Genomic DNA, 15,889 nt, shown 5'->3' with positions numbered 1-15,889 from the left:
GAAGATGGGTAGTTTGATGGGGATAAGGGAAATGTATAGAAGCTTCCCAATCCCCAAAACCACCCAAGTTTGTTGAGAAGTGAAAGGGCAAGACAGGTTTCTATTGAGTTCAAAAGCAATGTCCCCACCTATGGGTGAATGGATCGTATGCTTAATTTAAAAATTCCTAATGCTAATAATTCCTAATGCTGAACTTGTCTCCTTTTTCTTTTCTTTAATTCTCACTTCCATGGCATACTTTGTATTGAGTTTTCCACGGAGACCCAAAGTTCTCTTTCCTGGGTACAGTTAATTTAAACCTCATCAACATTTATGTGTACTTTGGACTTTATGTCCTAATGTGGGTCACTTTGCAATTGGATCTTATCTGCCATTCTGTTTGTCCAGTCACCCAGTTTAAAGCTGTTCAAAATCTGATTGGGATTTTGTCATCTGAAATAATTTAAGCCATCTGCAACCTTGGGGACCTCATTGTTCACTCCTGACTAGAGGTCATTTATAAGGACTGAAGAGCGTACGAAGACTCATTGACTTAGTACTTTTCCTCTGGAAATTATAACTGTGCTTCCTGAGTTTCCCCTTCATTGAAATTAATGTTTAGCCCTTAAACTTACAAAAAGCTTTTGGAAATAAACAAAATATAATTAATTCTGCAATAATCTATTTGAAAACATCTTGTAGCTGCATTAGAGTGACAATGTGTTTCTACTGATGTCAATTTGGAGTCTTGGTTATGATCCAGCAAATTTGAATTTGTAGACAAAAAAAATCTGTATGTACTCAGAGCATCCTCTTTCATTTTCTGTTCTGTCTTCAAATGTGGCACTGCTCTTGTGTGAGCCTCAAAACCACATTTGAGTATGTACACTTCTTAAATGTGCAAGAAGTGAATGTGAAACAAATGTGAAACAAATGTGAAACAAGATGAAGTGGTCACTTCAAGAAGTAGACTCGGGAAACATTTCCTTATCCCAATCTCCATCTGTTCAGATGTTGTTATCCCATGCAATTAATAAATGTGGAGGGAGGGCAGAGCTATGTTTGCTAGACCTACCCCTGATATTGTGTCCCTTGCCAGCCCTGCCCTCATTCACGCCTATCCATTCATTGGTCACCTGTCTGCAGAGGGGAGCCCTGCCAGACCTGTACAAGCCCGTGACCTTGCATCATGGATGAGGATGGACAAAACTAGAATTAGCTGACTCCATCTGTCATTGGCTCCAGCTCTGCCTATCAGTGGCTCTGGCTTTGCCTCCTGTTGACCATTCTCAATGCTCACCAATCACCACTGGCTGGGGGAATCTCAGGGAGTCAAATGATGATTTGAGCTGAAAGTTTGTCCCCAAAATCTTCTCGTGTAAATTTTGATGGGGGATTTCTGCAGATGTACAAATATTTTATCATCAACATCTGGGTTTAACATCTAACTAGTAGTACTCTAACTGGTAGTACTAGTAGTACTCAGCATTTGATGGAGTCTGACGGCTTGCTGGCACTACCATTTCACAGGGTTCATTAATGGGTTCATTAACTATTTGGGAAATATCCCCATGGGCAGGTGACAAAAGCCCAAAGAGTCAGATTTCAATGTTAATGTCAAATTCTGATTCTGAAAACTAAATGTCTCTGAACTGTGAAAATTTCATTTAATGGGGGAAAAGTATAATGTCTGCTTGACAGGAAGAAACATCTTACACAGGACCTAGGACCCCATCTGCACTATACATTTAAAGTATGATTATGCCACTTTAACAGTCGTAGGTTTTCCCCCTAAGAATCCTGGGAACTGTAGAGCAATTTAACAATCAATCTCTCTTCCCAGGTAAGTCTGAGAATTGTAGCTCGGGGGGGGATAGGGGTTTCCTAACAACTTCCAGGACCCTTCACAAATGACAGTTCCAAGGTTCCCTGGGGGAAGCCATGACTGTTTAAAGTGGCATGATATTGCTTATTTATAAATATATTTGTATACTGCTATATCATTTAAAAACTTCAAAGCAGTTTATAATAAGTTTTTAAAAATGTAGAGTAAACTCATGAAAAATAAAGTAAAAACAGAGGTGTATGGCACCTAAGAAAGAACACCCATGAGGACTAGCTTTGGAAGTTTGAAGCCAGATGCAGAGCAAGGGATGGGGGAAAGAACAGGAAGTGGGAAAGGAACAGAACTAAGGGAAGACAGAAGTAGAGAAGGTGATGGAGGGAAAGAGGGACACGGGCAGGCAGTTGAGGAAAGGAGGGGCTGAGGAGAAATGGGGCGTGGAGGAAAACAGGAACAGGATAGACAGTGTCCATCAGAAAGATGGCTGGGGATGCATGCATTTGACACCGGGTACTCCAAGGAATAGGGGCACCTGAGGACTCTCCCACAACAAGAAGCTTGTGCTAAAATGTATTCTATTATGTTGCCTGAGAGCTGCTTCTCAGGAGGAGGAGATCTGGGGGAATAATCAAACACTTAAACATTATTCCTCTCCTTCCAATATGAAAATGGAAATGGATCCCGGCTTATGGCAACCCTATGAATAGGGTTTTCATGGTAAGTGGTATTCAGAGGGGGTTTACCATTGCCCTTCTCTGAGTCTGAGAGGCAGTGACTGGCCCAAGGTCACCCAGTGAGTTTCATGGCTGTGTGGGGATTCGAACCCTGGTCTCCCAGGTCGTAGTCCAACACCTTAACCACTACACCACACTGGCTCTCCTTCCAATATATCTCCTGTAACTATATAAATAGCTATAACTATTTCTTGATTAATAACTCATTCCACTGATATACTGCAGGGAATTATTACCAAAAGAACACAACAGGCTGAAAAGCAGGGTTACCAGGAGTAAAAAGAGAGGCCTGAATGAAAAAGGAAAGCACAAATTTGTGCAGGGCAGAGAAAGAAAAAGTGCAGGGACCAACAGGGCTGTGTGATGAAGGTGGACAGCAATAAAGTTGGACAGGTGGAAAACTGTGGGCCAAGGATCTGAGGGTCAGGAAGAGTGGGAACTGAACTTTTTGATTTGAAATAAACCACATATTTTATTTATTTATAAAAGTATTTACATACCGTCCTCTCGCAAAATATTAGGGCAGTCAACTACAACATAACATTAGAAAGCAATACAAAATATTTATTTTAGTGTTTAGTAAGAAATAATAATTGTGAAAGTTATGTAGTTCAAGCTAAATATAAATATATTTGGAAACCTGCACAAACTGAATGTGTATTAGAAGACCTAAGGAGCGGTTGCAATGATTCCATAAAGGAAGCCACAGACCTGAACTTACAAGATCTGAACAGGGTGGTTCATGACCGATGCTCTTGGAGGTTGCTGATTCATAGGGTCACCATAAGTCGTAATCGACTTGAAGGCACATAACAACAACAACAACAACAAGGATCTCGATACTGGATTCCCAATCCTAGACACATCTGCTGTGAAACAAAGTCTTAACAGAAAGAGTATCACACATTCTGAAACTGTATTACATGTGGGCCAATCAGTAGGATTCCTACTGACCTTCGGCTGCTGATGTGTAATGCCAGGTCTGTAGCACAAAAAACATCTACCATCCATGATTTGATCCTGGATGAATGTGCAGACCTGGCATGTATTACGGAGACCTGGTTGGATGCAACCTCAGCTCCTATTCTTGAGGCTATGTGCCCACCGGGTTTCCGTTACGCACAGCAGCCGAGGGTCGGAAGGCGGGGAGGGGGAGTGGCAGTTATTTACCGAGAGTCGCTGCTCTTTGCCAGACCTCCCCTTCGTCAGACTAGCTTTGTTGATTGTATGTACTGGAGGCTGGGCTCGAAGGGCAGTTTGGGGATTCTGCTTGTGTACCGCCCGCCCCGCTGCACAGCAGACTCCCTGGCCGAGGTGCTTGAGGTGATCTCAGACGTGCGAATGTTGTCCCCGGAGCTGTTAGTCCTGGGTGATTTTAACATACACGCTGAGACCACTCTCACCGGAGCTCCTCGGGATTTCCTGGAAACCATGGCTTCCTGGGAACTGTGCCTTAGTAATACTGAGCCCACCCATGTAGCCGGTCATACTCTTGACCTTGTATTTGTCCCGGGGGGGAGGGTAGTGTGCTGAAGTTAGGGGCCAATTCTTTTACCCCTGTGTCATGGTCAGACCACTATCTGGTAAAGATGGATCTCTCGATGCCACATGCCCTCCGCAGGGGAAAAGGTCCTATTAGAATGGTCTGTCCCAGGCACCTGATGGATCCAGATGGTTTCCTGACGGCGCTTGGGGAATTGGAACCTGCTGAAGGTCACCCGGTTGAAGCCCTGGTGATGGAGTGGAACGAGAGGATCGCCGGGGCGTTAGACCGAGTGGCTCTGAAACGTTCTCTCCCCCTGAACAGAACTCAAGTATCACCATGGTACACACCACGGTTGCGTACTTTGAGACAGGAGGTGAGATGACTTGAGCATCGGTGGCGGAAGTCTCACTCCGAAGATGCTCGGACACAGGTTAGAGCAGCAATAGCTGCCTACCAAGTGGCGGTGAGGACGGCAAAGAGGGAATTCTTTGCCGCCTCCATTGCATCAGCGGAGTGCTGTCCCAGGAGGTTGTTCCAAGTGGTCCGAAGCCTGGTCGGTCCAGTTGCTCAGGAACCCTTGGAACAGTCTAAGGCCTCCTGTGACAAATTGGCAAAGCACTTTGCTGACAAAATTGAGCACCTGAGGAGCTCGATTCCGTGCGCCGTGGATACAGTGAGTGAGCTAGAGTTGACCAGTTGCAAACTGGTCAAATGGGATCAATTTCGGTCTCTTCCTTCTGAGGATGTGGACAAGGTGCTCTCATCTGTAAGGCCCACCACTTGTCTAAATGACCCTTGCCCATCATGGCTCCTTATGAGCTGCAAAGAGAGATTGGGTGAGGGGATCAAGGCAATGGTTAATGCATCCCTCCAAGAGGGTGTTATGCCACTAGCCCTCAAGGAGGCTATTATTAAACCCATCTTAAAGAAGTCCTCCTTGGATCCCCAGATTCTAACCAACTTTCGCCCAATCTCGAACTTACCATTCTTGGGCAAGGTCATTGAGAGAGTGGTGGCAAATCAGTTGCAGACACACTTGGATGAAACGGATTATCTAGATCCATACCAATAGGGTTTCAGGACTGGACATGGAACTGAAACAGCCTTGGTCGCTCTGGTCGATGATATGAGGAGGGCATTGGATAGGGGAGAATTCACCTTCCTTGTCCTCCTGGATCTCTCAGCGGCTTTTGATACCGTAGACCACGGTATCCTGTTAGATCGCCTGGAGAGTATGGGATTGGGAGGCACAGTCTTACAGTGGTTCCACTCCTTTCTCTCTGATAGGCGCCAACAGGTAGCATTGGGTGAGGAGGTTTCAGACCCTTGGCCTCTCAATTGCGGTGTGCCACAGGGCTCTATCCTCTCACCCATGCTATTTAACATCTATGTAAAGCCGCTGGGAGAGATCATCAGGAGATTTGGGCTGCAGTGTCACCAATATGCGGATGACACTCAGCTCTATCTCTCATTTAAATCTTCACCAGAGAGGGCTGTGGAGACCATGTCCAAGTGCCTGGAATCCGTGAGTGGATGGATGGGCAGGAACAGGCTGAAGCTGAACCCTGATAAGACCGAGGTACTACTTGTGGGAGACAAGGGAGGGTTAGGAGATGTTGACCTGGTGTTTGATGGAGTGAAGTTGCCCCTACAGGACCAGGTCCGCAGCCGCGGGGTTGTTCTTGATTCCAAGCTGTCCATGGAGGCTCAGATTTCAGCTGTGAGCCGGGCAGCTTGGTATCAATTACACCTTATACGTAGGCTGCAACCCTACCTCCCTGTTCAACAACTCCCACTCGTGGTGCATGCCCTGGTCACCTCTTGATTGGACTACTGTAATGCGCTCTACGTGGGGTTACCCTTGAAAACGACCCGGAAATTACAACTTGTACAGAATGCAGCGCCGTGCTTACTTACCAACAGCCGCCGCCGAGACCACATTACGCCAGTATTATTTGATCTACACTGGCTGCCGGTTATTTTCCGGGCCCGATTCAAGGTTGACCTGGTGTACACCGCCCTGAGAGCTTATTGCTAAAGGGCGGTATAAAAGCACAATAAATAAATAAATAATAATAAATAAGGTGTTGGTATTAACCTTTAAAACCCTATACGGTTTCGGCCCAGCTTACCTGAAAGAGCGCCTCCACCGCCACCAATTATGCCGCCCAACTAGATCAGCCACTCAAGGCCTTCTCGCAATCCCGCCAACCAAAACAGCTAGGTTGGTGGGTACTAGGGAGAGAGCCTTTTCTGTGGTGGCCCCCACTTTCTGGAACTCCCTCCCATGTGACCTTCGACATGCTCCTTCCCTAGAGGTATTCCGCAAGGCCCTGAAGACGTGGCTTTTCCAACAGGCCTTTGAGGACCTTGGGAAGGGTAAATCTTTATGATTTATGATTTTACCATCTATCATATGCTGCTAATATAAGTGCTTTTATATGTATTGATGACTGTCCAGTATTTTTATCTACTGTTATTAATTATGACTGCATTTGATATCGTTGTATTGTTGTATTTGATATTGTTGTATTGTTGTATTTTATCTCATTTTAATGTACGTCGCCTAGAGTGGCTAATTGCCAGATAGGCGACAAACAAATTAAATATTATTATTATTATTATTATTATTTAATACATGGAAAAAAATTACCATAGACTGAAAACTGGTTCCGCTAATATAATCATGTATGCAAGCCTGAGGTGAGTACACAATGTTGTCCATCCACTTGCAGAACCCCCTCCACAAAGCTTCTGCTACATGTGTGGTTTTCAAGTGATATGCAGTTGTCTATTTTCTTACATTTACTGATTCTGTGCAATATTACCATTGTGTATAATATTTAACACGAGAGGCACATTCCAGCCAAAATTAATCACTTTTGAGTCTTGCGTATTTCAGTGGGAGATATTTAAAATCTTGTTTCAAAGGGGGAGATTTAAATCAATGAGGCTTAAAAGTGATGACTTTGGGTTGGATTGGAGTGTTATGATTTCTTACTGAAAGAATCAAAATGCAGAGATAGGGGGAAAAACCCTATACATCGATTTATTTGTCACAGAAAGCAGTTTAACTGTACCTCAGAGATCACCTGTAAGGCATCACACTGCAGTGTTTTTAAAAAAATTTTTTAATTTAAATTGTGCTTTTAAATTGTTTTTTGTGTGTGTTTTAAAATTTGTATATTTGTTTTTAATGTTTTTATTTGCTGTAATCCGCCTAGAGAGCTTCGGCTATGGGGCCGTATATAAATGTAATAAATAAATAAATAAATAAACAAACCAAAAAATGGGAAAGAAAATCAGAGCTTGGAAGTAACTCGTTATTTTTAACGAGTTACTTGTAATTCGTTACAATTTTAAATAACGAGTGGGTAATTCCATTACATTTGGCAAGTAATGGAACGACTAGTAATTTCCCTACTTTTCAGCTGCGACTTTAACGTTTCCACGTTAGGTTGGACGTTACTTGGGGGCGGGAACAAGGGGAAGTCAGCTCCTGGCTGTGATTGGTGAACACAAGACATGTGCCTCACACTGATTGGACCTCTGCACAGACTCTCTCTTCCCTCATGATCTCCGGTGAATAGGCAGGGCCTGCTAGCATCTGAGAGGAAAAAATGGACTTTGGAGGAAAAAGCCAGGGCAAGGACAACGGAGGAGAAGGCAGCAGCAGAATAGTGAAGAGCTGTGGAGGTGAGTGACGATGATTTGTGTGTGTGTGTGTGTGTGTGTGTGTCCTTACCTTGCTGCTGCCTCCGCGGCACGCCTCTCCCACTATGAACCTACCCGTTCGCTTCGTTCATCATCGAAGGCCCTCCTCCGGGTACCAACTCATTGTGAAGCCTGGAGGGTGGTTACTAGATCTAGGGCCTTTTCCGTGGTGGCCCCTGAGTTGTGGAATAGCCTCCCCGAAGAGGTACGCCTGGCACCTACACTATTATCTTTTCGGCGCCAGGTAAAGACCTTTTTATGCTCCCAGGCATTTTAATCACTCTAATCTTTTTAGCTTTTTAATCTTGTATACTAAGTCTTTATTTTTATTTTCTGTTTAACTGTATTTGTTTTTATGTCATATATGTTTTTGTGATTTTATTATTGCCATGTATGTATTTTACCCTATGCTGTTTACCGCCCTGAGAGCTATTTGCTAAGGGCGGTATATAAATGTAACCAAATAAATAAATAAATAAATAAAATTCTGCCCCCCCACGGCCTACTTCTCTTCCTTCCCCCCCTTTTTGAACTCTCCCCCTTGTTCCCATGCATACCTGTGTGCTGTATTTATCCAGACAGAGCACTCCTGCCTTTTAAAATGCCGGCTAGCTTTTTATTGTATATTTATTTGAACTCCATCTTTCTTTTTATTTGTATTTTTGTCCTGTTTAATCACAAGACTGAATTGTATGTGGGACAAAAACTGTCTCAGTAATAATAATAATAATAAAAATAAAAAATCATTAGGCGTATAATAAATGGCTTAAGGCTGATTTTTTTGTTCTTGGCAGAGATGAGGTGAGAAGTAGGGTCCTTGCAGCTCCTCCTCTCAGTCCCCCAGCTCTCAAACTCATGTTCTGTGTGAGAGAGATTCCCAGTCCCAGAGAGAGACAACTCCTGTAAACCCCATTCTCTCCAACAGCATCCCCAGGCGGGGTACCTGTGAAGATCACCTGTTGTTGAAAAAAATCCATTTATTGCAGCTGAATATCTGGGCAATGTAAAATTAAAATGTCTAACTGATTAATCCTCTCTCTTTCAATAAACTGATCAATTACATTTCAATTGATTTGCTTATCACCAAGACTTCAAATCTATGAGAATTTCCAGAATATAATAATTAAAAGGAGTGCAAGACAATGAAGAATTCAATACAGAAGCTCTAGGGCACACAGTTAAAAAAAAATCAAGGCTGATCTTTGTTATTGTTTCATGCATTCCCCAGTACAGTAACACACAAAATTACTCTAAAAACAATAAACAAGTGTCTCATATTAAAACTCATTCTTACCAATAAAAATAGGCCCCACTGATTAATCAACTCTCCTTTTAGTTAATTAATCTGCTGAAAATTAAAGTTTGTAGCCCTAGAGTTGGTTTTTTTTTAAAAAAAACCATTTGACCAGGAAGACAAGTACCGTTCAGTTCGCATACAGTGAATTTCAGAGTTGAGATTAATCTGTTCTCATCACAGCCCAGGCTTGTGCATTTATGTGCAAGCCCTTTCTTGATGACATTGCCATGTGGTGACCAAAGCAAGGAGGAGAGAAGTCTCACACTGTGTGGTGCAGTCACTGCAACACAATTGCTGCCTAGAAAAGAATGTGCAGGTGCAAAAAGCAGAAGCTCAAGTAAGCTTCAATAAGATGAACAGTGCCAAAGCTGCACAGGCTGCAATAGGCAATGTTGAGGGGTTTCATCATTACTGCTTTTTATTTATTTTTTATTTTTTTCAATAATTTTTATTCAGATTTTCATAAAACATACAAGACAAAATCATAAAACATTCAAAGACAAAAAACAAAATCAAAAATAGTTAAACAAAAAGAAAAAAAGAAAAAAAAAAAACAAAAATAAAAAATAAAGAGTAAAATATTGACTTCCCATTTGTCAAAGATCAAATCAGTTATAAGTCTATAATATATAACAATCCTGTCTCTTAAGTCATATTATAAAATCACTTTCCTCCAGTAGTTATCTTACTTAATCATCAAATCTCATAAACATTACTTTATTCTTTCCACAAAAAGTCAAAGAGAGGTTTCAATTCTTTAAGAAATATATCTATCAATTTTTTTTTCCAGATAAGCATATCGATTAATCCATCTCATTACTAATTATGATAATCTTATTGTCATAACCATAGTCAAAATAAACATTTCAATTAATCCATCACATCAGAATCTGTTAGGTTCAATAATTTCAGTAGCCATTGTTCTATTATCTCTATTAGTTCCATTTTCCATCTTCCATCTTCAGTAGTCTTGTTAAGTCCAGTAATTTCAATATCCAATCTTCCATTATCAGTATTCCATAATAATCTTGCTGTCAAAGCCATAGTCATATAGTAAGAGTCTGATGGGGATTACCTCTATCCCAAATATTTTCTTGCCATCCATTCTGAATAGGTTGCTGAAATACTGCTGTAAAATCATATCTCTGTTCTTTTTTTCAAAATACACTGGGTCATCTCTTAAAAGTTTTTCCATTGTCACATGGCTGCAGTTAATTCCATAGATTTTCTCTATATTGGGCTCCATCACATCATTCCAGTCCAGAAGATTATCCATGCCATTGATAACTTTATCTCTAGAATCTTCATTCATTTCTTCAGAGATAACATTGAGTTCCAAACAATAGATTTTATTTCTAAAGTCCATAGACTCCAAATCTTGTTCCTGTTCCACGTTGGTTCCAATCTCCGGGATCTCCTCTCTCACAGGGACCCCTATTCCAGTCTCCAGGGTCACCTCTCTCACAGGGACCCCTGTTCCAATCTCCGGGGTCTCCTCTCTCACAGGGACCCCTTCCAGGGTCACCTCTCTCACAGGGACCCTTATATCTTTAATCTCCTGCTTCATTTTACTCAATTCAATTTTCATTATCTCAATCTCATCCATTATTTTCTGAAACATAGTTATTTCCAGATTTTCAGCCACTTTCTTAATTGCCATTTTAAAAGAAAAATATAGGAAAACCACTTCTTATTTCAGCAACAATTGGGTTAATACTCCAAACTTGGTGACATCACAGTATAAACAGAGCAGACAGCCTTATCTCTCCAATAGTTAAGTAAACAAAATGCAGTTCCCAGGATCGAAACAATTAATGGCAATCGTCAAGAAACAGATTCGTCAAAATAAAATAGACCAAAAAGAAAGTAGTCTCAAAACAGTATAATATTTTTCAAAATAAAAATCTGGAATAGAAATCCCTCTTCTGTGTATATCTTTAGAATGCAAATCCAGGACAGCTTTTTGCAACAAAAACAGAGATAAGCTATTAATTAGTGCGTAGCAGAGAGAAGTTATGGCTCCCCAGTGAGATGTCAAAAACTGATCAATCTGGCAAATCTCTTTTAAACAGCAACAATTTAAGTCAAGTAAAAGAAAAATATAGAAAGAAGGGTGCTTGCCTGTTAGTGCGTTCTCTCTTAGAAGATAAGATGAACGTTCGCTTTAACAGATAGAGCTTGCTGTTGAAAATCCGTCCCACTTTCGTCGGCTGGACCTCGTCCCATAAATTAATGAGATCTGGTCGTCCCAACAAAAATAGGCTTTGAGGTTAATCTCTTCGTTTCTCCCTACCCGGGAGAAGTTTAATCAGTCAAAAAAAAAAGAAAAAACTGACTGATATATCTGAATAAGCTTCTTTTGAGGCAGGAGCCCGTCTCAAAAGCAGGCACAGGCTAAGTCACCCTTCCCGGAAGTCATCATTACTGCTTTTTAGGAAGTGAAGGTCAACCACTGTCAGTGCCGCCCTGGGCTCCTACTGCGAGGAAGGGCGGGATATATATAAATATAAATAAATATATATATATACAGAAAGAAAGAAAGGAGAGATGTAAAGGGGAGTATTTCTTTAGATGTTACCCTACTTTCCATTTTTGCTTTCTATTTGCTTCTAGCCCTATTCTGTCACTCTCCAGAAGAAGGGGCAGTGAGGGCAACTCCCAAAACTGGGTGTTGCGCCTCCAAGTTAGTTACTTAGAACTAGGTATGCCTTTCCTATCTACGATGTATTTCTATAAATGAAATAGCTTTTCTTATTTTACTAAGTCTTAAGTCTCAGTGATCTCAGTGCAGGCTAAAAGCCTGCCACAAACACACACATTGGCACACACAAGCATCATAGACTGTTGACAATCTCTGCTAATATCTATACAAATGTACATAACATGCATCACCTGAACTCACATGATCTAGAGTTACCTTAGATCTTGGAAGATTTGCAAATGAGAAGCAATGGGGTTTTATATTAGTTCTGATTGTCTACTGGGCTATCATAGGTTATATGTTTTTTTCATTTTCTATAGCAAAAACTCCAACTTCAGTGGAATTTATGTGATGTGTTCTAATCATTTGAATTTGGCTAATGAATGCTTTATTCTTTCATCAGAACTTTAGCAGTAGTACTAAAATATTAATAAAAAAGAAAAGGGAAAGAAAAAATACTTTACATACATCATTCAGCTGTATTGCTTATTATAGATATAGATATAAAAGATAAATGGCATTTTGTCAAAAGTATTTTTGTCTACATTTTATACCTCATCCTTGGTTTTCCAAGCTTGGCATGGAATGCTTCTCATACAGAATTAATTTGAAATGCTGCATATTTATTATCATAATCATCATATTCAAAATAAAAAATATATGTACCGCCTTCAAGTTGATTCCAACTTATGGTGACCCTATGAATAGGGTTTTCATGAGGCTGAGAGGCAGTGACTGGCCCAAGGTCACCCAGTAAGCTTCATGGCTATGTGGGGATTTGAACCCTAGTCTCATTTTGTTCTCACAACAACCCTGTGAGATAGTAGGTTAGACTGGCCCAGGCAGGGTTATTCAGTGAGCAAAAATGATGCAAATAGGATCTCTTTTAATTGTGCTATCGACCTGCTTACTTCCACTCTGACTGGGGGATCTTGCAGCATGGGGAAGAGATGGGGGCACATCACAGCTGAAGTTCACCCATATAGGAGCATTATCTCTTGTTTATTACAGAGACACCTGTTGCAGGTTTTGCTGCTGAGAGCAGCAGTCAGTGCGGCCACTTGAGTCACAGCTTGTTGATCCTGAGGAGGCAAAACTAGAAAGTGAGGTTCAGAAAGGAGGCCCTGTGCATGAGGAGGAGGAGGGCATGAAGCAGTGCCAGTTGCCCACAGCCACATCTGCAGAACAGCAAGTACCATGGTTTGGCTTTGAGAAAGCTTGTACATTTGTGAGCCAGAGTGGGAAAAATGTTGTTGTACGATGCAATTACTGCCTTCCAAGGAACAAAAATCTGAGATCAGCTGTTTCCTCCTCATCCAATGTGAAGAAACATTTTGAGGTAAGCCTTTGTCATGCTGGTCCTCAAAGAGTGTCCATTGTCTATTTATGTTTAAATTGTGAAGTTCCTCTTCCATTTTTTCTTGGATTCATGCTTTGTTCTTCTTCCTCAGAGGGCACACCCTGAGAAGCTGAGAGCAATTGAAGAAGCAATAAAGGCAAGGAGATGTGGCCTTCCTGAACCAATGCATGACACCCCTCCCCAAAAATGCTGAAGCAGCAGCAGACAACCCTTGAGAGGTGGGGATCTGGCAGGGAGCCTGTCACCCAGAGCAATCTCGACAGGAGAATCATTGATTTCATTGTAGAGGAGACATTACCACTTCAGACTGTGGACAAACCATCATTCATTAATCTGGTTCGCATTGGACTCCCCAAAGATCTCACCATCATATGTGCCAAGACTCTGAGAGACAGAATTGAGAAGAGAGCATGCCACATGAGAGAAACTCTTGCAAACCGAATGGGTGCTGTGGCATATATAGCAACCACTGCAGATTGTTGGACCAATGGCAAGAAGAGTTACTTTGGGGTAAGAGCCCACTGGATCAACCCAACTACCCTGAAACGTGAGGTCGGGGCCTTGGCTTGTAAGCGTCTGAAGGGGCGCCATACATACGATGTCCTTTCAAAAGTACTGCATGATGTACATGTGCAGTACAGGATCCACAACAAAGTTATGTGCACTACTACAGACAATGGCTCCAACTTTGTGAAAGCGTTCAGAGTTTTCATGGCCAAAGAACCAGTGGAAGCTGCAGGCACCAGTGACGATGATGGTGATAACCAGGAGGAGGAGGAGGCTGAGGTGGAGTTTGTGCCTATCTGTGAGATCCTGGACACAGGACCTGAGGCAGAGGAAGAAGCTGCAGACTCAGGAGAGGATTTTGTTTTACCACCACACCTTGTGGCAACACAAGACATAGAGGCCATGCTTTCTGACTCCTCCAAAAGTAGTCTTCTTGGTCCTTTCAAGAAACAGTTTCGTTCCTTAATGGGAAAGTGCAGCAAGTTGTGGTCCAAGCAGAACCAGTCAGCACAGATTGCTGAGTATATCCGTGCGCAATGTGGTGTGTATCTGAAGGTACCGAATAAGACCAGGTGGAATTCCACCTTTGATGCGTTGAAGCAACTACATGAGCTCCTGTCAACTGTGCCACTAAAAATGCATGCCATAATGGACCGCTGCTCCTTGTCCAGGATCACAGCTGCTGAGATTGAAGTGGTACAGGAATACACAGAGATTATGGAGCCACTAGCCCAGTCCCTAGATATCCTGCAACGGGAGAACGGCATGTTCATGGGGTATTTGCTACCAACGCTCTGCAATCTGCGCGAAGCCCTAAGAAAGTGGTTTGCAGCTATCTGGGAGGACAAGAGGCTTCTTCTGGCAGCCTGCCTACACCCTCGCTTCAAACTAGATTGGCTGGAATCGTGTCAGGCCACCACCCATACCAACAAGTAAGAACATTAGGGAAGCCCTTTGGGTGGATTACTCCAAGGGAAATGTTGTCTCAAGGGAGGCATCAGAGGGCTTAAGGTGGTAGGCAGGGGCTGGGCCTTTTCTTCCTGGGGCTCCTCATCACAACCTTGGGTTGCTGCAGGTAATCCTTAAGGGTCTGCTGTGCTGCCCCATGAGTGTGGTGACTTGGTCACCTTTCTACCTTCCATGTCATCATCCACAGGCTCAGGCTGGACCCTGAACCAGGGGACATGACAAGCATCAGGAAATGAAGAGCAGATGATGGTTTCCTAACATATATGTGTTAACATATCCTCTCTCTTTCTTAGATACACAATGGAAGCCTTGTTGAAAGCTGAAATAAAGATGGGTGTACTTAATGAGGACAGTGATCAGTCTTCAGATAAAGACCAGGAAGGAGATGACTTAGAAGATGACTTCTTTAACTTTCTGCCCCAGGGCAAGAAGTCAGCAGTGGACACTGCTGAGGAGGAACTGGTGAGGTACCTGAGGTCTCCCAGCAGGGAAGTGTCATCACTCCATGGCTTTCCACGTGTGCTGCGGTGTTTTTTGCAGCACAACACAGGCATGCCTTCAAGTGCCGCAGTAGAACGCCTGTTCAGTACTGGTGGCAACGTAATGACTGTAAAAAGACATTCCTTGTCTGACATGCTCTTTGAGCATCTTGTTCTTTTGAGACATAACAGAAACATATTATAAAAGCATTTCAAGTGTAAAATTTGATTTCAAGAGTTGGGGTATCATCATTGCTTGGGGGGATGTGAGATTCTGTTATGCCGTTATGTTAATCTTCAAGTGTTGGGGTATCTTCATTGCTTGGGGGGATGTGAGATTCTGTTATGCCATTATGTTAATCTTACAGATAAAATTTTTTATTCTACTACCCCCTGGGTGTGTGTGTTTATTTTTAATATTGTTTTAGGCTTCTTAGATGTGCAGCAGCCAAGGCCAGCACCTTGTAGGAGTTTTTTTAAAAAAGTAACTGAAATGTAATTGTAGTGATTACTTTTGAGAAAAAGTAAAGTAATCAGTTACTTTCAGAGCAATTGTAATTGTAACGGTAATTACTACTTTTTGGGCCAAGTAATTGTAACTGTAATTTATTACTTTTTAAAAGTAATCTTCCAAGCTCTGAAGAAAATGAATGAAAGGCTGATTCTAATATAGGAATCTGTCTTATACCTAGTCAGACCAACAGTCCACCTAGCTAAGCATCATTTACACTGACTGGCGACAGCAATCCGGGGTTTCAGAGAAGGAGTCTTTCCACCCCTACCTGCAGATGTTAAGAGACTAAAGCTGGGCCTTTCCACA

General features: G+C 42.1%; 1 protein-coding gene across 8 annotated transcripts in view; it reads right to left on the bottom strand.

The window, feature by feature from the left end:
- CACNA2D3 (calcium voltage-gated channel auxiliary subunit alpha2delta 3) overlaps positions 1-15,889 on the bottom strand; it is a 1,117,495-nt gene that overhangs the window by 424,681 nt on the left and 676,925 nt on the right. The window lies entirely within an intron of this gene.

The sequence above is a fragment of the Rhineura floridana genome, chromosome 3 (genome assembly GCF_030035675.1).
Source record: "Rhineura floridana isolate rRhiFlo1 chromosome 3, rRhiFlo1.hap2, whole genome shotgun sequence".
Classification (NCBI taxonomy): domain Eukaryota; kingdom Metazoa; phylum Chordata; class Lepidosauria; order Squamata; family Rhineuridae; genus Rhineura; species Rhineura floridana.
This window is presented reverse-complemented; position numbering and strand designations above follow the sequence as displayed.